A 26,584-nucleotide genomic window follows, 5' to 3' on the forward strand; every position below is an offset into this window, starting at 1 on the left:
ATTTATTTCAGTATTTATATATATTTTAAGGCTTTATAAACTCTTCCCACACACTTATAAACCATTCCCACTCCCTTATTAGCCTTTCCCACTCCCTTATTAACCTTTTCCACACTTTTATAAACACTACTTATGTTCTTAAATATATTCTACACTCTTAAACCTACATATACAATACCACAAAATCCCGCGATATAGCAAAAAATCCGCAATAAATAATTAAATATAATATTTTTTAAAATCCCATGATACAATGATGCCGTGATAAGTGAACCATGATATAGAGAGGGACTGCTGTATTCAAGCCCAGGTCTTAAGGCCCTAGCTAAGCTTTTGCTTTACAGATGCAAAGCCCACTAAGATGGTTAACTGACTCACAGGACTACCCACTTCTTCAGCAGCACCAAGCTCCATAAAGAGGAGCATCTTCTGATCAACAGAGTAGTTCTCAGCCTTGATATTCACCTAGGAATCACCTGCAGAGCTTTAAAAAATTATGCACACCCAGGCCCTACATCTTGAGATTCTGATTTAATTGTTCTGGGCTGTGCCCTTGGCATTTTTTCTTTTTTTTTAATTCAGCAAGAAAATTATAGTGAAAAGCTAGGTGGTATGCAACCTATTGTTTAAGTAGGATTCTTTTTCCTTTTATGACCGACATAATTTTAAGTACCAACATTACGTTTAATGTTAAACATTATGTAAGAGTTTCTGAATTGTTTTTAAAAGTGGTAGCCAGAACTGCCTTTGGCAAGACTTGCTGTCACAGTCAGATGCACCTTGGTATCACCTGGAGAGTTTTAAAATATTCTGATGCCTGAATCCCTAGAGACTCTGATTTACTTGGAACAGGTGACAGCCTGGACATCTGGTTTTTATAAGCTCTACTGCTCTTGAGATTTTTTGACGCTCTAAGCTCCTAGTAAGAGACTGAGAAATTCTGGCCAACCAGAGTTTGTCATAGAAAGCCAACAGGAACAGATGAAACTAGATGAACCGCAGGCTTCTCTGGCCTGCGGATGTTGCCCCTGTATTTGCTCAGCTACCACTTTCTTTTCTTGAAAGAGCATCCCTGAGCACCCTCTGGTGCACTGCATACCCATGTCCAGCTGGCTACCTGCTCACTGCCAAGAGCTGCTCTTTACAGAGACCTCCCATGCATTCCCCTGCTCTCTAACGTCCAGCCACAAAATGGAAACTTCATTACATCAAAGTTGAAGGAGCTGTCAGAAAACAAATGGCTGTGCTGTCTGGGGGTATTGGCAACCACTGGTGTGGGCCCATGGGGAGCATGGAATCCTGAGCATGGCTGCAAGGCTGTCAGAATACTCAGCAACTGTCACTGCTACAGGAAAAACTGGCACCTGATTGCTGAGCTGGGCTGTCTGCCTCCCAAATAGTCTCATGGTTTGGCAGGAAGGTGCTTCCCAGAGCCTAAATCCTTTGTCTTCAGCATTAGTGTTACCTCCTTTGCTTAATTAAGTAGCCTCATTACCAGGATCATTCCATTCAGCCATGGGGAAGATTTAATGGACGCCCAAAATCAAATGCCAAGTTCCACTAATTTCTGTAAATCCAATTTCTGTCCTCTTAGATTACTGCTTTTGGGGCTGATGGCACAGCTACAATTCTCCTCACCTTTGTTTTTTTCTTTATTGCCTATTTCTCCTCCTTTAGAACATTCAGAGTCTCTCAAAAAAGGCTCCCAAAATATGTATTGTATTTCTAGGGGTAGATTACCAGAAATGAAATTTTAGAATAAGAGGATTATATGACTTTTATTTTACTAGGTATTGCCAGAATGCATTTGCATCATGATAATATAGGTGGAAAAGTTTACCCACATTCTTCTTATTAATTGCTGTTATCACCCTTTTAGTCATTTTCTCAGTCTGATGGATGTGAAAGAATATCTCTGTTACTTTTATTTCCCTCACTACTAGTTAAATTTGAGAATGTTGTTTCATATTTGTCAGCCATTTGGGTTATATATTTTATTAATCATTTATGCATATATTTGGGAATTTACTCTGATGATTTTTTTACTGTTAATTTATAAGAACTCTTTGCATACCATAGACATTACCCTTTGACTGCCATCTTCATTACAGTTGGGTTTGTTTTCCCCAGATCTATCTTTTTAATTGAGTTTGTTTATGGACCCTTCATTCTTGACTTGATTTCTACCCCAAAGCTTCAAATATTGGTCAGGATGTGCAGAGAATTGTAACTAAATAAATCAGTCAAATGAATGACTAAACAACTCACTCTTAGCAGCTTGTAGATATTATGGGTAAGGAAATTACAGAGAAACTAAGGCTATTCTGCCTGGAGATAATACTATTGGGCAGGTGGTTAGCAGGTAGAGAGAAATAAAAACCTCTCTCAAATATCTGAATAACTGTCATGTGGAAGAAGGATCACATTAATTTTGAATTGTCATAAGTGATAGAACTACATCAAAGAAGAATTACAATTCTTCTTTGCAGAATTGGCCTAATATAAGGAAAAAATGTCCTAATGGTCATAGCGGCTCCAGAATTAAATGGCTGCTTATAATTTAGAGTGTTCCATGGAATTTCTAGAGATGGTCAACAGAAAGAGAACTCCTAGGAGAAGATATGTACAAATTTCTATCATTCAGAAAAAATGAAACCAGTTGAGATATTTCAGAGAAAATAGGTTTTATACAGATAATTTGGTGATCACAAACTATTGGAAGGATGGGAGAAGTTTAAGGCAGGAAGAAGGTATTAGCATTCAGCTTCACAGCTATAACAAAGTAAGCTAGAGAAAATAAAATGTTATTAAGAAAATCATATGGAAGAGAAAATACATTAACAATACTTACAGGAAAAATATCCACATAGTTCAAACCCACGTTGTCCAATAGTCACTTGTACAGTTCACAGACTTCTAGCCCTTGAAGAAGAGAAGAGAGTTAGAAGGACAAACAACATCTAGTGCAGGGGTTCATACATCAGTTTTGGGAAAAGACAGAGGGATGTACTTACGCTACAGGACGTACTTACGATTTAAAGACGTGGGATTCCCCAACACTCTGCTCATGCTTTCCTTCTGAAATTGTTTTTAAAGAACTGTTTTGTAAACACAACCATCATGGCACTCTTGAGTCTTCTCTACTCTGTCTTTGCAGAATATGAGCAACACTCTACTCCATTGCTCTTATACACCCTGTGCAAATTATACCCAGGTAGATGTCATTTCACTGAAGGTGACCATCTGTGTGACAGCTAATAAAAACACAAGCTTATTCTTCAATTAACATATATTAGGAGCACCTTCTGTGAGCTGTTAAGAGTGTTTTAAAAAGAGAACCAGATGACCACTGATGATGTAGGCACAACCATCCACTGAAATGCTTCTCCTACCGCCACAGAATCACCACAGTAGCCTTTGGATAGCAGAAAAATGAGAAAAAGTGGCCTTACTCCCTGCAACAACTACATCATGGTAAGTGGATATGTCTCGCATTTCTATAACTAATTTCAGAACCAATTCTACAAGGTCACATAATAAAGATCAAGAAATAGATTTGATTGAAGAAAAGGAAAACTCACAAGGGCAAGTCAGCAATTCAGAAATTCATACTGTACTCATCTCTTATTACCCCCATTGAAAGGCATGTCAAGGCCAGTGAGACAGTCAGAAGGGGCACCTTTCAGACCTCATCTCAAGAGATCTGCCCCTCAGAGTACAGTTCACTGACATCCTCCTCTCTTAGAACCTCTGGGATCCACAGGAAGGCCCCACTCTCCTAGAGCAGCTCTCAGCCACTGACTGAGCATCCTACAGTTACCAGGGCCTGGCCATTTTTCCCAGTGTGGGACTCCTCTAGGGGCAAACTTCGTGCTGGCCCTCTGCCTTGGGCTGGTCAAACCATCTCAGAGCTGCCCTGGGGACATGGGAGCAGTTCTCTTTGTCCATAAATGTGAAAGATTCCCTGGGGTTCCCACCTATGAATGAAATTGCTGGATTGAAAGGGGTCTCTTCACATGACTTCCGAAGAAGTGACATTACAAGCTGCCCTATTAATTCAAGCATTGCAATTTCAAACCTGTAGTATATCACGAAGTTAATTGGGACCGAAATTATAAAGGAATGTATAGTGTTTAAAGGAAGCTGTCCCTTTAAAAACCAGTCTGCCACCACCATTCAGAAATTATAAATATGACAAACTCTTTAAATATTATTTATTCATCAAGCACATAAAGCAAAGACAATTGAACTTGTGTTGAGTTTGGAAGATGTCAACAGACTCCTGTTAAAAGAAGATAGCATTCTAAAGAGCAGCTGGAAATGCCAATAATAATGAAATTGCATTCTTTTGGGAAGAAGATTGTAAGAACTACAAAGCTAATTCCATTTCGTCCTGATGTAAACCTCATGGGGTTTTTCCTCTTTGTCTATGTATATTAGGCTCTTTATTCCACCCGTGAGTACAATGCACCTGCCTGAGCTTCTTCCTCCTGTCTTGACAGAGGTGTCAGATCCACATTGTGGTCTGAAGTCTTTCCCTCCTGATTCCTGTTCCCTTATCTTTCACAGACATTATCCCCAATAAATTTCTTACAGTTGTAACTGTGTCTTCATGTGGGCTTTCTAAACGACACAAATGAATACAGCCATGTCATCTACTAAACACAACATGTGCTCTGTTCCAGAGGAAGTAGCCCTTCCCTCTTTTTGGCTGTCCACTTTCACATTGCTAGAATTCAGGATCAGAAGATAAAACGTGCCTATTGCCAAGCAGTCTGGATTTGGGGTGTGAAATGTACAAGTCATCTGACAAAGCCGGCTGCTCTGATTCTGAGGGAAATTTGTCTCTAGAGATGATGGAAGGCTTTCATCCTATAGGAAGCCAATCTTGGATGTAGCTTCTTCCACTAAGTGAGAGGAGTTCAGGTACCAGGCGGCCTGTTGCCCAGGTAACCAAGAGTAACTCCCAGGATGATTTGGAGATAGTTTGACTCACTTTACAGTGCACAGATAACATTGCTCATTTTCTTCATACATCCTGGTGGTCCTTTGGAACAAAAGTTAATTAGACAATCCTGGATTCTATAGCTTTCAATTCCTAATTTGGAGTGGAATTATACATGCCTTTCCTGCCCTTAAAAACTTCCAATTAAAAAAATAGTCCCAGCTAGAGACAGACACACTGCCACATCCCACCTCTCTCTGTGCTCCAGTTCAGTAAACAAGGTTTGCCTGTGAATCACAACAGAATTGTAAAGTTTTGGAAGGATTTATTTTTCCACATTTCCCCCCCAACATGTACCTCAACTTCCTTCCACCCCCACACTATATAACCCTCCTCCTTTCCTCTCTCTCACTCTATTTGTACCTCTTAATACCAAGATGAAAGAATTAGCACAATTCCTTGTTTTGAGCAGTTGATCTAGTTCCAGGAGCAGAGTGAAGTTCACATATCCTCATATGCAAACCTCTTTTAGTTAGGAAAAGAGGGTGGGAAAAACTGAGGCTCAAGTTAAACAGTGCTGACCAAAGTTACAGCATCTTTTCTAGCAAGAGAATCCAGTACTTGTGTTTCTAATTTGGGTACCTCTGCCCCTCCCCCAACGTCTCAGCATGCAGCTGCAATTATGAGACAGAGAAACGCGGATGGTGTGTGGGACAGTGCAAGTCACAGGGATAGTCTGAAGTCCTATTTGGCTCATAATACACAAAAGACAGCCAGAGATCTGTTTGACCCAACACTCCCACTTACAGAGGACACTGGAGAGCTGGAACTTACTTACTCAGAGATGTACGACTAGTTGTGGTTTATCAGAAATAGAACCCAGCTCTCCAGACCCCTGATCCAGGGCTCTCTTCTCCATGTCTCAGCGCTGTTTGAACATTTAATGGTTTTCTGCCTCACTTTCTCCAAATGCTTCTGTCTTGTTCCCACCAGGGACAAACATAAACAAGGTGGCCTTTCTTTCCTTTTTATTCATGGAAAGGATGTGACAGAGTCAGAAGACATCATATGAATTATCAATGGCATGATAGTCTTCTACCTGTGTCTATTTCTTATATTTTGACCATATAATCCATGTTCTCCAGAAAGGGAATAAGAATGATTTATAAAGTTGATGAGGGGCTTTGAAATCTTAAGTTTCAATAAGCAAGAATTAGTAGTGGCATACAACTACTCCTCTCATTAAATCAGTTCCTCTATAGTTATTATATGTGGTTATTTGAATTATTGCCCCATTTATATTATCTCTTCCTGACCCCTCACCCTTTTCTGTGTGTGGAAGCTTTGTTTTGTGATTTTAGCTAAGCTGAAACCACATTTCCCAGAATGCTCTCCTCTGACTGCTCCCAGGTTAAGTTTGCCACAAAAAAAAAATTCATGCAAATTTCAGGAAAAAGAAGTAGAGCAGCAGTTCTTTTTTATGTTATGAAGGTGGATGTAGGGCCTGGCACTGTTACACCTCCTACAATTCTCCTTGACCTGCTGGTGCCCCTGGTTGGCATGAAGCCAGCTTCACAGCCAGGTGTGTGAGTAGCTTCCCTCGCACACCAGAGTGCACCAGCTGCTCCTGCACCTTCCCCGTGCCCTCCTATCTGAAGACAGGCAGCGACTAGAGACTACCGTGGTTCCAGTTGGTCTCTGCTCTCATTTGCGTTATATCTAACTTTCTTTCCCAACTGCTGGCCCTGATAACCTCAGGCCCAATATCAGATAAAAGACAACAGCCTCACAATGACTTTTTAACCAGCTCCCACAATTGCATAAGGCTTAGTCCCTACAATAAAGCCCTTGTTTTATACCATCATAGTAGTTCTGCTTCTCTAAGCAAATTCTAAATGATACAGCATTAACGTTGCAGTTACCCTACCTCTACTGATCTGGCTGGTTTGGCTCAGTGGATTGAGCGTCGGCCTGCGAGCTAAGTGTCGCTGGTTCGATCTTCCAGTCAGGGTACATCAGAGAAGGAAAACTCTGACTCCAAAAAACCTCCGCTGCCTTGCGGCATACCTCTTCAGGGGAAAGGCTAAGGGAGTAAACCCCGACAGAAAATCCGGAGCCGGAGTCCCTAAGGCGGTTTGACATTGTAGTCAACACCGGCAACTCCTGCGGCGCACCTGAAGCCAAGCTGTATTGACTCCGTCTTTCCCTTGGACCCTTCAGCTGCGAAGAGAGGGGGGGTCTGCTGCATGGGCAACAGCAGACCCTCCATATCACCCTGCCCAGGCTCTGTAGCTTCAGCTTCACTGGAGAGGACACTCCAGCGTCATCGCAAGATGTCGATTCAACACGGGAGGAGACAGATACCGTGTCACTCCCGAGTCGGACTGCACAACCATTCTCGGTGGTGCAGATGGACTCTTAAGAAGCTACACCATCGTCTCTCGAGATGGACAGCTGCCGATGACTGATCGAATAAATGTCTTCATCTCTTGACTTTGTATCTAGCTGGGTGGCTTGCCTTGGTGTGACGCAAGTAAGGGCTTGCCCAGTGGTGCTTACCCTCTTGCAGCGCTGCTATCACCATGAGAAGGGCCCTGGCTAGCTCCTGATCCTAGGGGGAAAATTAGACTTATTGGAGCACAGCTGCTCTAGCCGCTGTAGTCTGAAGCAAGACAGCCCGGACAATACCAGGCCCTCGGCGCAAAGCCGAACTGTCAATCTCAGCCAGCCTAGATCAGCCAAACACTCTCTGACCCTCAAATGCATGAATAATAATAAACACATGTGTTATTAATGCCACTGAGCTTGGAGGTGCTTTGTTACGTGGCAATAACTAACCAACATGCTGTTACAAAACTTTTATCTCAGGAAACAGGTTCTAGACATCTGACTTTTGCCCAAGCATGCTTTTATTGTTTTCAGCAATAGCACATTAAAAAAAAATCACTTCCCTTCCATTTCGTTTTATAATGTAGTTGTGAAGCACACAAACATTAGAGACAGATTGGGTTTAAATTTTGGCTCAAATACTTACTGTTTGTATGAGAACTTAACTTATTTAACCTGTATAAACCTCTGTTTCCTCATCTATGCAATAGTGATATCACCTAATTGGTTGTAGGAAGGATAAAATGAGGCAAAGTTCTTAACAGAGCAACTACATAGTGTGTGTTCAATAATCATTAGCTACCAGTGTGTATGTTCCCTAAGTTACTGTCCCCAAGTATTTTTTGTTTACTTAATATTGTCATTCATTCACCATCTGCCAAGTTATGAATATCCATATAACGATACTGTGTAACCAGCATCTACAATGGGCTCAGGAAATACATAGATGAAAAAGACCCAGACTGTGCCCTTAAAGATTCCTATCGCATTTGCTGCATGTCAGCTACTCCCCAAATAAGTAAATCACATCGGAAAGACACTATTTCTACCCTGTGATGGCAACTGAGGCTATAGTAGTCAACAAGGAATACATTTTATGAATCTATAAACCATTTAAGGAGGAGACCAGAAAGATAAAATGTTTAGTAATTTTCGGGAACTGTATGTTCTGTTCAGCGAAATTACCATTATCATCACTATCATCTTTATTTTATTTTAAGCCTCTCAACTACTATGTAGAATAATTATGCTATTTCCATTCACATTCACATTTGTGGCTTATATTTTACCAAAACTCTACATTTTTCTTTGTGAGTGTATGATCTTAAAACAAACAACAACAAAAAAAAACCCTGCATTCTCAAGTTATATTTTTATATATACATATTTGGACATATTTTTTTCTGAAAGGAATCTGATTAGTCTTATACTTTATAAAATGAGATTAACTCTTTGATGTGTATAAAGTTAAGTTACTGAACTCATTTTAAAATAATAACTGCAACATTTATAACATGCTTACTAGCAGATGACATAAATTCACTCACTTATTATGACAACAACTACCTAAGCAGGATTTTTAAAATACTGCCATTTTGTGGATGAGGAAATGGAGGCAAGGAGATTAAGTAACCTTCCCAAGGTCACACAGTCCACAGCACAGGCAGGATCTAATCTGACCCCAGATTCCAGGCTCTTCACCCCCAAACTCTACCAACCCTTTCATCTGCTCTATGAAGCAAGGAGACCATGTATATAGAACATATTAATGCTTCATACAAATCCCCCCAAACTAAACATTCCTCAAAATATCATAATTGCTTTATTCTTCTGAATCCTTAACCTTGAGTGGTGCTCTCTGTTGTATTTAAGCATAATTTCCATTTAGTAAATGTCCTCTCTTTGGTATAGAAATTTCATTAATTTGAGTATCTCTTGGGCCTGAGAGAAATGATTATTGTACTCAGGAAATTGAAGAGAAATAGCTTATAACTACAGAGTCAAACAGAGTAGGAGGGGAAAAACAGGAAAGGCAGAGAGAGATAAATGCAAAAGGAGGTGGGAGAGGGAAATGGGGAATTGAAGAGCCCCGCACGCACCTTTCTCAGTTCTTGCCCTCCCTGCTGTCATCAGCCAATGACCAGAGGCTCCGGGAGTGATTGCTGACAGTAATGGAGGTCCCACGTGGAACTGCAGCATTTCCCCATGACGGTCCCATCAAGGAAAAACGAGTAAGGGGCCGCAGCCCCTGGAGACGGAGGTGAGATGGAGTGTGTCCTGAATTTTTTTAACTTGAGGCTCCCAGAAATTTCCCATTGCTCTGGTTATTCCTGGGGAGCCACACACAAACAGCAAATGAAAAGCGTCCTTCAAACAAGCCCAGGAAGGAAGCCTAGTGGCAGGAGTTCAAAGACCCCGAGTCACCATTTCCAGGCTACCGCAGGCAGCTGTCTTCCTCTGAAGCAAAGCATTCCTCCTTAGGCACGTGGTGATTGTCTGTGAGGCTACTTCCTGGCACAGGTCTCTCTCCCTGGAGAAGATCATTTCCCTCATTCAGGCCACAAGGGGCAGCCTCGTTTTCGTGTCCCATCATTTGAAACAATTAGTTCTGTCCTGGCTTTTTGCCTAACGGCCCCTCCCTAGCACTCTCAATGCCTTAATGCTACTAATGCAGTGACTTGGCTCAGCAACTACAAGTCAAACTTTAAAGATGCAGACTTCAATGGCCTCCTAACTGGCCATCCCTTATTTCCTCCCTTCTCTTCCCATGCATTATTGGTCCAGCAAGCCAGAGTGTCTTTTTGTCTTTTCGCAAACATAAATAACATTATGTCACCCACCATCCTTGCTGAAAACCCTTTTAGATAAAAGGCAAAATGATCCACATGACCTATAAGGCTGTTCAAGGGAAGATCCTTGCCTACCTCTCCACTCTATTTGTTGACTAGCCACGCCCTTGACCTCCATTTTCCTGCTACACCCAGCCTTCTGTTTCCCCAAGGCATCGCTCCAGTTTCTACTTTAATCACTACATTGCCTTTTCTTCTTCTATGGTGAAATTTCCCCTCAACTCCCTCTTAGAAGGACACTTTGATTACATTTAAGGGCCACCTGACAATCCATAATAATCTTCCATTCTTTCCTTCACTTAATCACATGGGCAAAGCCCCTCTTGACATGAAGTGAAATTCACAGGTTCTGGAGACTAGAATGCTGACGCTCTGGATGGAGTAAAGGACTGCATTATTAAGCCTACCACAAGCTCACTTTATAGCAAAGCTGGAGTAATAGACCCAGTCTTGAAAAATACGAGAAGCATTCGTAATTGCAGTCTTTCTATTCACACACTTCACTATATTTCACATACACTTCATTTATGGGAGGGGGAGAAAGTGGAAGCAGGAAGCCTAGGAGAGAAAAAAATCACAGAGCCCTCATAAATAAATATATAAGGCAGCCCTGAACTGTTAGTGATCATGTCTGGTATTTGGATATTTTGCTCAAATGGAATACAGTTTACTTCCCTCTCTAGTGAAGTCACTGCCATAAACATGCGTATGCACATGATCACACACTTGGATTACACATGTGCACAGTGCTTCCAAGGAGATAATCTGCTTTTCTTTTTATTCTAGGATGCATAGCCCCCCCCACCACCACCACCCAGCATCCTCATAAAAAGGTAGAACTTAACTACATCAAGTCATCCCTTTCTCTCCAAAGAGATGTCACATCATTCGTCACTGCTACCCACCACTGGCCATCTGCTTCAATTACAAATGCTCAGAGACAGTCAGCCCATGTCTGTCACTCTGTTATCTCCATTTAGCCACACAATTTCCCATTTGGAACTTTTCAAACAATTTGAAATAGTTCCCTGGGATCAGGTGAACCAAAAGAGATTTTATAGCACAAAGAGGCATTATAAAACAAAAGCAGAAGGGAAATTGTGCAATACATGTAGTAGAAAGGCCATGCAGATGCCCTTCTGTGTCTAGAGAGTAACAGAAATGATGTATTCAAAAGAGAAGCATAACTTTCCACTAATAAAACAAGGTTTTGTGCAGATCGCAGAGTATCATTGTATGCATAGTTAACATACATGACTATACAGATTTCAAACAGAGAACATTAGAGGCAACAAAATGATTTTCCTAGTCTGGGAAATTCCACCATTCTTTCAAATGAATATGTCTTAGGATGAAGTCCCACTAAGCAGACCCTGAGACAAGAACTGGATGCATACAGCATATGAGGTGATCCCAGGAAGCATTGGTAGGGGAGTGGGAAGTAAGAAAAGAAAATGGATGCATTAAGGCAGGATGTGTCTGTGAGCAAATGGGAGACTGGGTAAAAGACATCACAAGACACAAAGCAGTTGGGGTGTCTACTCACCAACACTCATCCATAACTGGGAGAGGGCCATTCCTAGGGCATGAAATCCTCCAAACTTCTAGCCTCCCTCAGGCTAGGATTTGCAGGTAACTGTAGAAAAAGTGATCCTGTACACAGGAAAGCAAGGGCCAGAATTGTGAATTGGGAGTGCACAGTTGATGGCTACCCAGAAGTTAGTAAGAGAGGAAAAATGTGACTCAACTATGACCTCAGTCTCTCTTCCTGTGTGGCTCTTCTCCTAGGGGAGGACTAAAGCATGCTGAGTGCCACTCTAATATTTCAGGTAGGTATTTTCCATAAATGCAAAAATACCTACTTTACCTGCTGCTCAAGCAAGGAAACAGCAAACTGTCCCAACACTCAGCATTTGGTGAGATCTTTCATGCTCAAACCTTTGAGAAAGCCTTGGCAGCTTCAGCCTCCCTTGGCCGAGAAATTTGGTGAAAGGAAGGATAGAGCCAGATCACAGGTGGTAGTGGATGACTCTAGATGCTGCTGTTTTACTGCCATTGTTACAAACAGATTTGTAAAAGAGATCTGAGGCCTTACTTCTGTTATTCTGAAGAGCAACAGAAAGTGCATCATTTCCGACGTTAAAAAGATATATATATTCCAAGAACTGCTCATCTAACTAGCTATATAACATTTGATTCCTCACCTTCTTACTTGGTTTTCACCTTCCTATCATAATCCTTTTCTTATATAGTTGTGAGACTTTCATAAGCCTGAATGTATCCAAGACTAACATAGTCCTGGCATAATGTGACCACTCAATGCATTTCAATTCTTGCGTTCCAAATTGGATTTGCTGGATAAACTAACATCATCAATGTGTTGTGTCTTAAAAGTCAAAGCAAATCCGGTTTAGGTACCGGTTATATCTCCTTCAAAATGTACCCAAGATTGAATCAGTACCGTAATTTCCCTTGTCCTAAGAAACACTTCCTATGTCTGCTACTGGATCCTGGATTATAAGGTTTTCTAAAGCCAGGGAATAATAGAAATGAGGGCTGCTTTCCATCCGCCCTGACTAGGATATGCTAAAGGTACCTGATGTGCAGCTGACTGTGCAAAGCAGATCTTTTGAACAGTCTGAACTTGACTGGACACAAGTGTGAAACTATGATTTTTTTCCCCCACCATTCTCTTTGACCATTCTCTGTTAAATCTCACTTCCTACTGCTAATCTTGTACAGATTTTATACTTTCCATTGTTTGGCCATTTAAAAAGTTCAGCTGCTTTAACCTTGAATCACATAATCAATTTAGAAAAAAAAAAAAAAAAGAAGGAGGAGGAGATAGAATTGTGGAGGAAGGACAACTGCAATAAAGCTATCTAGCATTCCAGCCCTCTTATCAGCTTCTAAGGTTTTCTTGTCTGGCACTAAACGGGACCACAGTAGTGGAAGAGGAAATGGGAAGAGATTAGGATTTGTGTGGCTGAAACAAGGGTGAGGCATCCCTACCTGAAACTTCTCATAATGGTTCAATGCTGAGTGTTAAGCTATCCTACATCTCTTCTCTTGCCCAATCCTTGTCAAAATCCAAAATCTGGATTTTAATTGCCTACAGAGCTTCTCTCATTGGGTGTTTTATAAAATCCTAGACAAATACAAAACTAAATCCCTTCATTCTGATTATCCATTTTTGTCATTCTGTCACCACACTGCCAGTTATAAAAGCTAGAAGCCACTGGATCATTTTTTTTTTTTTTTCTTACCTGTTCAAGGCCCTTTCGCATTGCCAATACCCCATAGCTTCTTGCTACTAGGGTAGTCTTACTTGGCCAACATTCCTTGTTGATGAATAGCAGAAAAACAATTCAGCCGTACTCATGGTAAACTCATATCTTCCTGTCACATCAAAACTAGAAGTGCTGTGGCTGCCCTCTCTCTCTATCCTGCAATCTCTAACTCTCTTTTCTGCCTCCTCAAAAAGACACAGGACAGCAAAATCAGCAAATGGGCTACAGACAGACATCCAATTGCACATCACGGTAACAGAGCACCCTGTGGGTCACACAGCACTCCCTGCTGGGCCAGTGACTCATGACTTCAGTAATTCTCTCTCCCTCTCCCTGTCCCAGTTTCCTGCTTATATAGAATTAAGGAGAAAACATGGGTGGAAAGGATCACTGGGGCTACGATTCGAAACAGAAAAACAATTTAGGTAGGTTGCCATTTTTAATTTTACTTTTAAAACATGCATGCAGTAAGACTCAATTTTTCGGACAATATAAACTTCTGTGACATCTGGAATACCTAGAGTTGCATAACCACCCCCACAATCAAGGCACAGTAGAGCTTCATCACCTGCACATATTGCGTCTCCCCGTTATATTCAGACCCTCCCCTCAGTGAAACCGTGGCAACTACTCTTTGCTCTCTAGGTCTGTAGTTTGAGCTATTCTAGAATATCATATGAATGAGATTGTATATAGCCTTTTGTCAGGCTTCTTACATTAAACATCAGAGAAGGAAAACTCTGATTCCAAAAAACCTCCGCTGCCTTGCGGCATATCTCTTCAGGGGAAAGGCTAAGGGAGTAAACCCCGACAGAAAATCCGGAGCCGGAGTCCCTAAGGCGGTTTGACGTTGTAGTCAACACCGGCAACTCCTGAGGTGCACCTGAAGCCAAGCTGTATTGACTCCGTCTTTCCTTTGGATCCTTCAGCTGCGAAGAGAGGGGGGGGTCTGCTGCAAGGGCAACAGCAGACCCTCCATATCACCCTGCCCAGGCTCTGTAGCTTCAGCTTCACTGGAGAGGACACTCCAGCGTCATCGCAAGATGTCGATTCAACACGGGAGGAGACAGATACCGTGTCACTCCCGAGTCGGACTGCACAGCCATTCTCGGCGGTGCAGATAGACTCTTAAGAAGCTACACCATCGTCTCTCGAGACGGACGGCTGCCGACGACATTAAACATAACACAGCAGGTCCTTGAATAACGTTGTTTTGTTCGGACTCCTTTTGTTATGACGTTGATGAGATGATAGGGGAAATTAACTTTTTTTATATCACTTACCCTATGGTAAAACTGGTTACCTGGTAAGTAGTTTCGCTGCTGTTCCACAAACCTACTGATGACGTGAGTGTAACTGAGGACTTCCTGTACATTTTAAGATTCATCCCCCTTGTTGTTTGTATCAATAGTGTGTTCCTTTGTACTGCTGAGTAGGACTCCATTGTATCATTATAATGTGGTTTGTTTTCAATTTTTGGCAGTTATGAGTAAAACTTCTATAATCATTCACACATAGGTCTTTTGGGGGAAATAGCTAGATCATATGGCAAGTATAACGTAACTTACAAGAAACTGTCAAACTAATTTCTAGAGGGGCTAATATCTCTTATTCGTAGGAACGATGTATAAAAATTCCATTTGTTCAGCATCTTTAACAGCACTTGATACTTGATAGTCATTTCCTTTAATTTTAGAACTTCAGATAAGTGTATAGTGATATCTCATTGTGATTTTGATGATCATTTCTTTAATGACAAGGGATATTAAACATGTTTTCATGTGTGTTATGGTCTGAAAGTTTGTGACCCCTAAAATTCATATATTGAAATACTAATCCCCAGAGATGATGGCATTAGGAGGTGAGGGCTTTGGGAGGTGCTTAGTAAGATTAGTGCTTTTATAAAAGAGGTTCCCCCTCCATCATATGAGGACACAGCAAGAAGGTGCTGATGATGAACCAGGAAGCTGGCCTTTGGGAAAATATGACCATGCTGGTACCTTAAATCTTGAACTTTCCAGCCCCCAGAACTAAAGAGAGATATAAATAAATAAATGTCATTTGTTTATAAGCTACCCAGTCTGTGGATTTTGTTATAGCAGCCTGAATAGACTAAGACTTTGCCAAACATGTATCTTCTTTGGTGAAATACTTAATTGAATTGTGCATGCCCGTTTTAAAACTGGGTTGTCTTCCAGGCTGTGGCTTTTCATTCTCTTAACAGTGTTTTTTATAGGACAAACTATTTTAATATTTATGAAGTCCAGCTTGTCTTATTATTTTTCTTTTACAGATTGTGATTTGGTGTTTAGCGAAGACCTTTTGGCCTAAGTTAAAAGCAATAAAGATTTTCTTCTATATTATTTATCTCTAAAACTTTCATGGTTTTACATTTAGGTCATTTTACATTTAGGCCTATGATCCCCTTTGCTTATATTTTTGTAGAAGTAATGAATCTCTAATTTGAGTTTCTTTTTGCATATGGATAGCCAATTGGTCCAGCATCATTTGTTGAAAAGACCACCTTTTCTTCATTGAGTTATCTTCGTGCCTTTGTAGAAGTCAATTGGCTATATTTGTGTTAGTCTATTTTGAGACCCTCTTTTTAGTTCATTGATCTGTCTTTCTTTATTTTCACCAATACCACATTATCTTGATTACCATGACTTTATAATATGTGCTGAAATCAGGTACTATGATTCCTCCAAAGGGAGTAAACCCTGACAGAAAATCCGGAGCCGGAGTCCCTAAGGCGGTTTGACGTTGTAGTCAACACCGGCAACTCCTGTGGAGCACCTGAAGCCAAGCTGTATTGACTCGTCTTTCCCCTTGGATCCTTCAGCTGCGAAGAAAGGGGGGGTCTGCTGCATGGGCAACAGCTGGCCCTCCATATCACCCTGCCCAGGCTTTGTAGCTTCACTGGAGAGGACACTCCAGCGTCATCGCAAGATGTCGACTTAACACGGGAGGAGACAGTTACCGGTTATAAGCTCATCCGATTGGCGAAGGAAACGAGCGCCAGGGGTCTCCTCTGACGGTAGGAGAGGTCATCGCACCTCACTGGACAGCTACCGTCCGCCTCAAGCTGGGCAGCCCCCAGCCAATTAGGTGCCGTCTCGCCATGGCTCGCCTGCCCCACTGGGTGCGTGGGGATCAGAGAGGCGTCTCTTGAAAAGTGGGCCACAAAACACTCGTACCAGGCAATTCCAAGCAAACAACAAGAAAGAAGCCTCCAGCTCTTCGCCTCACTAGCTGGAACATCAGGACCATGTGTCCCGGACTTACTGCAGACCTTCCGTGGATCAATGGTGCCAGGAAAACCGCCGTCATCGACAGGGAACTGGCACGACTAAACATCGACATTGCGGCTCTACAGGAGACTTGGTTGGCCAACAACAGAACTATCAGAGAAACCAACTACACCTTCTACTGGCAAGGGAAGTCTCCGGACCAACCAAGACAGCACGGTGTTGGGTTCGCTGTGAAGAACACACTTGTTAACTCCATAGAGCCACCCACAGGAGGCACAGAGAGATTACTTACCCTCCGATTGTCAACAACTTTCAGCCCAGTCAGCATTCTTAGCGCGTATGCCCCAACCCTCTGCGCCACCACTGAAGAGAAAGAACAGTTCTACCATGCACTGGACGAAGCGTTATCCAAGATCCCCAGAAGTAACGCTCTTTATCTCCTTGGAGACTTCAACGCAAGAGTAGGAGCCGACCACATGGCCTGGCCCACCTGCCTCGGAAACTTTGGGAGAGGAAAGATCAATGAGAATGGTCAGCGACTGCTTGAGCTTTTGTGTCACCATGGCCTGTGCGTGACAAACACATTCTTCAAGTGCAAAGAGATCCACCAGGTGTCATGGAGGCACCCCCACTCCCGCCACTGGCACCAGCTTGACCTCATCATCACCAGAAGAACGGATATTGGCAGCACCCTCCTCACCCGCAGCTACCACAGTGAAGACTGCGACATGGACCATGCCCTCGTGGTAAGCAAGGTGCGCATAATGCCGAAGAGGTTGCACCACTCCAAGATGAAGGGTCGCCCACGCATCAACACCAGTTGTGCCAGCAACCCAGTTAAGACCCAGCAATTCATCAACAGGATGGAAGATGCACTCGGCGAGGGAATGGCGGCAGATGACATTATCGAATCCAATTGGCCACGTCTCCGCGACGCCATATACAACTCCGCCATTATTGCTTACGGGAAGAAAGAGCGGAAGAACGCTGACTGGTACGAGGCTCACTGGGAAGAAATGGAACCCGTGATCGAGGCTAAGAGGAAGGCCCTACTGGCTTACAAGGCCACGCCCACTCCCAGTACACTTCAAGCTCTACGGGCTGCCAGGAACAAAGTCCAGAAGACCGCCCGCCACTGTGCCAACACCTATTGGCTAAACCTGTGCAGAAGCATCCAGGAAGCCGCCGATATAGGCAACGCACAAGGAATGTATGAGGGTATCAAGAAGGCAACAGGCCCAATCCCCTCCAAGATCGCCCCCCTTAAGTCCAAGACAGGTGAGGTCATCACTGACCAGGAACAGCAAATGCGGCGGTGGACCGAGCACTACCTCGAGCTGTACGCGATGAGGAACACCGTAACAGACACTGCTCTTAACGCCATCCCAGACCTACCAGTCATGGAGGAGCTAGACACCCCACCTACTGCGGCAGAGCTTGGCAAAGCCATCGACCGCCTCGCTTGCGGGAAAGCACCAGGAAGCGACGGAATCCCTCCAGAAATCCTAAAGAGCGGGAAACCAGTCCTGCTACAGCCGCTCCACCATCTACTCTGTCTCTGCTGGAAGGAGGGTTACATCCCCCAGGATATGAGAGACGCCAACATTATCACCATGTACAAGAACAAAGGAGACCGCAGCGACTGCAACAACTACCGGGGCATCTCTCTCCTCAGCGTCGTCGGCAAAGTATTCGCCCGGGTCGCTCTTGCCCGCCTGCAGACCCTTGCTTCCCGCGTCTACCCAGAGTCCCAGTGTGGCTTCAGAGCTGGCCGATCAACAGTGGACATGATCTTCTCCCTACGCCAGCTGCAGGAGAAGTGTCACGAGCAGCATAAACCACTCTACCTCGCCTTTATTGACCTCACGAAGGCGTTTGATCTGGTCAGTCGAAGCGGACTCTTCAGCTTGCTACGGAAGATTGGCTGTCCACCACATCTGCTTGCTGTGGTCATGTCCTTTCACGACAACATGCACAGCACGGTGTCCTACAACGGCGCAACCTCTGAGGCCTTCCCAGTCAGCAGCGGAGTAAAGCAGGGCTGCGTCCTCGCGCCTACGCTGTTCGGAATCTTCTTCTCCATGCTCCTCCAATACGCCTTTAAGGACTGCAGCGAGGGTGTCTTCATTCACACCAGATCCGATGGCAAGCTCTACAACCTGGCCCATCTACGAGCCAAGACCAAAGTCAAAGAGGTGCTCATCCGTGAGATGCTCTTCGCCGACGACGCAGCCTTGACATCACACTCCGAAGAGGGACTCCAGCAGCTAGTCACTTGCCTTTCCCACGCATGCAAGGAGTTCGGACTAGCCATCAGCCTGACGAAGACGAACGTTATGGCTCAAGGCACGGGGACTCCCCCATGCATCACCATCGATGGACACACCCTGGAGGTTGTCAACGACTTCACTTACCTCGGGTCCACCATCTCGAGCTCTCTGTCAGTCGACTTGGAGGTCAACCGGAGAATCGCCAGGGCAGCCACAGTTATGGCCAAACTGAACCGGCGAGTGTGGAACAATTCCAGCCTCACTGAGAAAACCAGACTGCGCATCTACCAAGCCTGCGTACTCAGCACTCTCCTCTATGGCAGCGAGACGTGGACCACCTACGCAAGGCACGAAAGGAAACTCAACAGCTTCCACATGAGGTGCCTGCGACGCGTCCTGCATGTCGCCTGGCAGGATAAGGTCCCCAACACCGAGGTGCTGAAGCGAGCCAACATGAGCAGTTTGCATGCAGTTCTTAGCGAGAGACGCCTCAGGTGGCTCGGCCATGTCAAAAGAATGGATGCAGGCCGTATCCCCAAAGACCTCCTCTACGGCGAGCTAGCAGAAAGCCAGAGGATGACAGGGCGCCCAAAACTGCGGTTCAAAGACATCTGCAAAAAGGACATGACACAATGCTCCATCAATCTCAACACATGGGAAGTTCAAGCAGACGACCGCCTAGCCTGGAGGCTCGTGGTCAGGCAAGGTACGTCACGCGCAGAGGCTGTGCGCAACGAGGAGGCGGTCCAGAAAAGATCGAGGCGGAAGCAGCGTCAACAGCAGCAACAACAGCCATCTGCCTTCACCTGTAACAGGTGCGGCAGGGATTGTCACTCCCGAGTCAGACTGCACAGCCATTCTCGGCGGTGCAGATAGACTCAAGAAGCTACGCCATCGTCTCTCGAGACGGACGGCTGCTGATGACCGATGGATTCCTCCAACTTTGTTCTGCTTTTTCAAAATTCTTTTAGCTGTCTGAGTTTCTTTGCTTTACCATATAAGTTTTAAAATTTACTTTGGCTACATCTCTTTGAATTATTTGTTGTTACGGTTGTTCTGGGGGTTAAAATATATATGAAAAATTTTTCACAGTAAATTTGGTATTAGTATTTTACAACTTCTATAAAATAGAGAACCTTAACAAAGACATAGGTCACTTTACCCTCTGTTGTGGAGCCCAATGCAGAGCCCTTCTGTCTGGCAATTGGAAGAATATGTGAGGCAAGTTTGGGGTCTCTGACATTTCTTTTATTGCAGACATTACAGTAATGATGTGTGAACCCCCACAATTCACTCGCTTGGTGCTCAGTGCTGCCACTGCTTGGCACCCACCGGCGCTCAGCTGGTCACTCCTCCATTTGCTCACATAAACACTCCCAGGGGGTTCCACCTCTTTTATATATTATGCATAAACAAAGCTGGCTACTAGCCAAAATATGACATCAATGCTTATATAACTGCAAGTGCTCTGCGCATGTGAATCTAATTGTTATCTCTAGGCAACCCGTGCCTGGGCATCCGAGGTGAGGAAACCTGACTAGATCCCATTGTCCTCACACCCTCCTTCTTTTATGATATAGTTGTTATATGCATCACATCTCCATATAAAAAGTCAACCAGATAATGTTATAAGATTTGCTTTGAATAGAATCTTAAGGAGAGAAAAAAAAATAGTCTATTATATATCCTTAATACCTACTATTTTTGTTATTCTTCTTTTAGTCTGGCAAGTCCAAGTTTTCCTCTGTATCATCTTCTTTTAGTCAAATGTGCTTCCTCTAGCATTTCTACGAAATCAGCTGGCAACACATTCCTAATTTTTTCATTATCTGGAAATGTCTATCTTTTATCTCCACTTTTATTTTTGTAAGTATATTTTATTGATTATGCTGTTACAGTTGTCCCAATGTTTCCCCATTTCCCCACCTCCACCCAGTACCGCCCTTCCCTCTAGCAACCCCCACCCCCACCGCCCATATCATATCCATGGGTCATGAGTAACTTCCTGTAAGTTCTTTGGCTTCTCCCTTTCCTATGTTATTCTTAACATCTCCCTGTCTTTTGTGTACCCACCAATTATGCTCCTTAATCCCTGCAGCATTTCCCCCATTCTCCCCCTTCCTCCTCCCAACTGATAACCCTCCAAACGATCCCCATACCTATGATTCTGTTCCTGTTCTGGCTGTTTGCTTAGTTTGTTTTTGTTTTTTAAATTCAGTTATTGATAGTTGTGAGTTTCTTGTCATTTTAATGTACATAGTTTTGATCTTCTTCTTTTTATATAAGTCCCTTTAACATTTCATGTAATAACAGCTTGGTGATGATGAACTTCTTTAGTTTTACCTGATCTGGGAAGCACTTTATCTGCCCTTCCATTCTGAGTGATATCTTTGCTGCAATAGAGTTATCTTGGTTGTAGATCCTTGCTTTTTATCACTTTGAATACCTCTTGCCAGTCCCTTCTTGCCTATAACATTTCTTTTGAGAAATCAGCTGCTAGTCTTATGGGAACTCCTTTGTAGGTAACTTTCCACTTTCTCTTGCTGCTTTTAAGATTCTCTCTTCATCTTTACCCTTTGGCATTTTAATTATGATGTGTCTTGGTGTGGTCCTCTTTGGGTCCGACTTGGTTGGGACTCTATTTCCTTCACCAAATTAGGGAAGCTTTCTTTCATTATTTTTTCAAATAAGTTTTCAATTACTTTCTCTTCCTCTTCTCCTTGTGGCACCCCTATGATTCAGATGTTGGTACGTTTAAAGTTGTCCCAGAAGTTCCTAAGCCTCTCCTAGTTTTTTTCAACTCTTTTTTCTGGTCCAATGTTTATTTCTTCCTTTTGTTCCAAATGGTTGGTTTGAACCCAGCTTCCTTCCCTTTACTGTTGGTTCCCTGTATATTTTCTTTGTTTCACTTTGTGCAACCTTAATTTCTTCCCTTATTTTTGTGCTGTACTCTTTGAGTTCTCTGAACATCCTTATCACCAGTGTTTTGAACTCAGCATTTGATAGGTTGGCTATCACGGTTTCATTTAGTTCTTTACCTGGGATTTTGTTCTGTTCTTTCATTTGGGCCATATTTATTTTCTTCCTCAATTTGGAAGCCTCCCTGTGTTTGTTTCTGTCTATTACATAGAACTGCTTTTACTCCCTATCTTAGTAGTGTGACCTATGTAGCAAAGACACCTATAAATTGTTTGGGGCAGAGCCTTAGGTAATCGCCAGGGCGGGGCTACCTACTTCACTGCCTTGTGACTCTGTTTGTTGTGGGGGTTCAGAGAGGACAGAATGCAGCTGCCTGGCTTCTAGCGATTTGCCTGGCTCTCACCCCATTTTCAGTCACTTCACCCACTTCCTATATGCAACTGTCATCCTTCTATTGCCCTGGGGTTTGTATACATTTTAAGGCCAGTTTCTTCCACCACCCCAACCCCCACTGGTTTTTACACCCAGAAGTAATGGGTCTTATTTCCCAGTGCTGGAACCCTGGATTGTGCCGTCTGGCTGGGGCTGGGTTTGCTTGCTCCCAGCATATCCCTTCCAATCTGTATCTACCACATGTGAATGTGGGACCATCTTTTCCATCACCGCCACTGCCACCACCTGTCTGAGCCACACCACCTCTCTGTCCCATCTCCATGACTCCACCCCTCCTACTTGTCTGGATGAATGTGGCTTCTTTAAATCCCTGGTTGTTGGATTTCCATATAGCTCGATCTTCTGATAATTTTGATTGCCATTTGTTTTTGAGATCTTGTTGTAATTCTTTCTATGATTGCATGATGAGGTGAAGCATGTCTCCCTACACCTCCATCTTGACCAGAAGTCTATCTCCATTTTTAAAGGATATTTTCACTGGGTGTGTAATTATGGGTTGACAGTGCTTTCTTTCATCACTTTAAAGATAATGTTTTACTGTCTGCTCTCTTCCATGGTTTCTGATGGAATACCCACAATCATTCAAAAAGTATGGGTAGTTTGAGTTTTTTCTTCTTTGGGGCTAACTACCCTTTTTGATACTGTACATTTATGTCTTTCATTAAATTTAGGGAGTTGTTAGACAGTATTTCTTCAAGTTTTTATCCTATTTTCTAATACTTCAGTAACATGAATGGTAGACTCTTTGATGTTGCCCCACAGGAGCCTGAGGCTCTGATCATTTTTTAAAATCTTTTATCTCTATGTTATATAAATTTGATAATTTATATTGATATATCTTTAAGTTCATTGTCTCTTTCGTCTGTCATCTCCACTCTTATTAATCTCATCCAGCCAATTTTTTATTTTAAGTATTATATTTCTTATTTCTCAACTTTATATTTGGTTCTTTTTTAGTTTCTTATTTGTGCTGAGATCTTTTATTTTCCATTTATTTTAGGACTATTTGTCTTTACTTCATTAAGTATGGTTATAGTAAGCTTTAAAGTATGACTGATAATTCCAGCTTCTGGGTAATTTCATGTCTGGCATTCAATTATTTTCTTTAAATTTGGCAAATATTTCTGGCTCTTTTTTATTGAATAATTTTGGATTAGCTGGTCTCTGGACATTTTGAATATTATGTTGGTATACTATGGGCCCTCCTATCTTTAGAATATTGTTGGGAGGGAAGGTATTGCTGTTGCTATAGCAGACAATCACCTCAGTTAGGTTCATACTGCAGGTTCATCTTCATCTTCTGTAGATAGTGGTTTCAATATCAGCTGAGTTTTCAAAGCCTTCATTGTATTGTTTGTGCCTGACTCACTCATGTATCACTCAGGGATTGATCTGGGACCTGGAAGGGAATTTATATTGATTTTCAGGTTTTAAATCCTCTTCTATTTGGGAGCAGGGGGATCTGTTCCATCCATGCACTTCTTGAAGATGAACCTAGGACTAATGTCAGCTAATACACAGAATTAGGGCATTGCCTTTTCCAGCACTTTCCTGGCAGGATTTCCTATACTATTTGTTTCCAAGGGGCCCCTTCTGAGCCTGGGAAACATGCTTAATTTCCTTACATTCCATAATGTATAAGTAATTAGATACCAAACGAGTAAACATTTTTAGTGGCTTCTACAGGTAATATAGGATACCGCCCTGAAACTGGCGAGCTTTGGCCTAATGGCAGAGCGCTTTACTAAGAAAGCTGAAAAGTAATGGTTTTTGTAACATTAGTCCAATAGTAATAAAAGGCCAATGAATTTTCTCCAGATTTCCTCGATACCAATAAACTTTCTAGAAATTAATATTTATATCAGTGACCTGGCACAGACATCTATTTAATAAAGGGAAAGGAAGAAAATGCAAGGTCAGAGTGTTAAGTATTTTTTAGAAAATAAAAACTAGTAGTTAAGTAAGAAGATAATACAGAAAATGTGTGTGTCCACATATACTCTTTGGAGCATTTTTATATTAGGAGAGAAAAATAGAAACAACCTAAAAGAGTTTAATTATAGGAAAATATTTAAGTGAATTATGGTATAACCACTCAAAAGATTAATATGCAGCCAATAAAAAAATAATGCTTGAAAGAGGTTTTATTGGCATAGCTAAGTCTCTATTTTCTAATATAAAGTGAAAATATATATGTGTGCATATACATAATACATTTCCCATATCTATATACATAATATACATGTGTTTGTGTGTGTTTGTCACAAGCTTGCTTTACAAAACCTACTCTGGGAAATAATTGGCAGCTGAACCTCTTCATTTTGTTGAGATATCATAAAACACAAAAGTTAAATGTAGATAGCCAAAGGCAGATTATGAAATGAGTCACTTAAGCTCTTAGTGAATAACTGAGATTGACTATAATGGAATAAATAACAACCTAGAATCAATGAAATCACCTAGAGCGAGCAATGTCTATGAGTTCACATTAGCCAATGGCTCTGAGAGCTCAGGAAAACAGATGGTATGGCTGGGTAATTCCATTTTATATCAGGGAAAGTAATTTAACTGTGTGCCCAATTAGTAATGAGCATGTTGCTTGAACCCAACCCAAAAATTCAGTCGAATTTGGGCACTGGAGAGATTCACTTTCCCTGTCTTCACTGCAAAATGAAAAATGAGAGGAAAACTAGGGAAAGAAATACAATAAACAAAGTGGTACCAAAATTAGGTTGGTAAATGTCCACCAAGACGTGAAGAAATAAACAAGTGGTAATATATTCATAGACTAGATTACCACTTTGCAACAGAAAGAATAAACCACTGATATACACAATAATGTGGATGAATTTCAAGCACATTATCGTGAGCAAAAGAAGCCAGACACAAAAGAGTATATAGAGTATGATCCCAAAATTAATATATGATGACAGGAAGCAAATCATTGGCTTCCTGAGACAGGGGGTTAGAGGGGCAGAGGGTGTTGACTGCAAAGGATCACAAGAAAACTTGCTGGTAAAATGCAAATGTTTAATGTTTTGATTGAGATGGTGGTCACATCAGCTGTAGGGGAAGCAAATTTTTGCCTCAACCTTCTTAGGGTTTTTTGGCTGGACCTGAGAATTGAACCGACGTAAGACCTATTAACAGGAGAAAAACACACACATGTATGTTTTATATGACACAGAAGCCCTCCTAAGAAAGAAGACCCCCCCCCCCCCATGGAAAGATCTATCAGCTTTTATAGTCGGCTGAACAAAGAGAGGCAATGGTGGAAAAGTCACTAAACTATGCGGGGAGGCTAGAGGAAGATAAAAATAATTTTAATAGGCCTGTACAGAATTCTCTAAGTCTCAACTTCTTATCCTTGGTGATAAGAATGTTACTTTCCTCCTGGTACAGGAAAATCATCTTTCACATGGAAATTTCTTCTGCTTTTTAAGAAAAAAGAAAGATGATCAGTGCTTTTCTTGTATTTGCTATTGTTTGAGTGCCTTTACTTCTAAATAATCCTTATGTCTAGGCATGCTGGAAGTGGTATATTTTGCCACCCTTTAGGGTGCATGTATATTTGTCAAAATTCATTGCATTATGTATTTAAAATAGGTGCATTTTATTCTATGTAAACTAATCCCTCATTAATATGTATTCAAATTTTTTAATAGGCTGGTAACACAAAAACCAAGCACAGTTCCCACATGTTAAATAGATAGAATTTATGAAGTTCTGTTAAAATGTATCTTATTTATAAGCATTTCCCTGTCGTGTGAAGGTGTGAGTGAAGCTGCCTAAGGTGGTAGCTCTCAATCCTCACTGCACATCAAGACTGCCCGGATAACTTTTAAAAATTATTACTAATTGTTATTAATTGTTAAAAACTGACTTAATTGTTCTGGGGTACAGCCCAGGCATGGGGGGTTTCTGAGGCTCCCAAAGTGACCCCAGTGTGTGGCCTGGGTGGAAGACCCCTGAAGACCTCTGATTTCCCTTCTCCTCCCCAGGGGCTCCTCTGGCACAGAATGGGACACTGTGGTTGAGCTGCTTACCCTCCAGGTGTCCCAACTGTTCCCTAAAGTCAGGGAGGTCCCTACACTCAAACCATGCAGGGTCCGATGAGGTCACTGTCCTGGACTATCCTACCCCAAGGGAAGGTTCTGGCAGGAAAAACAAATCACTCTAACATGTTCACCTGGGCACATAATGGTCACAAAATTGATTA

At 42.3% G+C, this 26,584-nt stretch overlaps 1 pseudogene; it reads left to right on the top strand.

The window, feature by feature from the left end:
* Positions 1 to 3,946: 3,946 nt before the first annotated feature.
* Positions 3,947 to 4,397, top strand: LOC150005213 (UPF0538 protein C2orf76 homolog pseudogene; annotated as a pseudogene).
* Positions 4,398 to 26,584: the final 22,187 nt, after the last annotated feature.

Source organism: Furipterus horrens, unplaced genomic scaffold (assembly GCF_987537825.1).
Source record: "Furipterus horrens unplaced genomic scaffold, mFurHor1.1.pri manual_scaffold_7, whole genome shotgun sequence".
Classification (NCBI taxonomy): Eukaryota; Metazoa; Chordata; class Mammalia; order Chiroptera; family Furipteridae; genus Furipterus; species Furipterus horrens.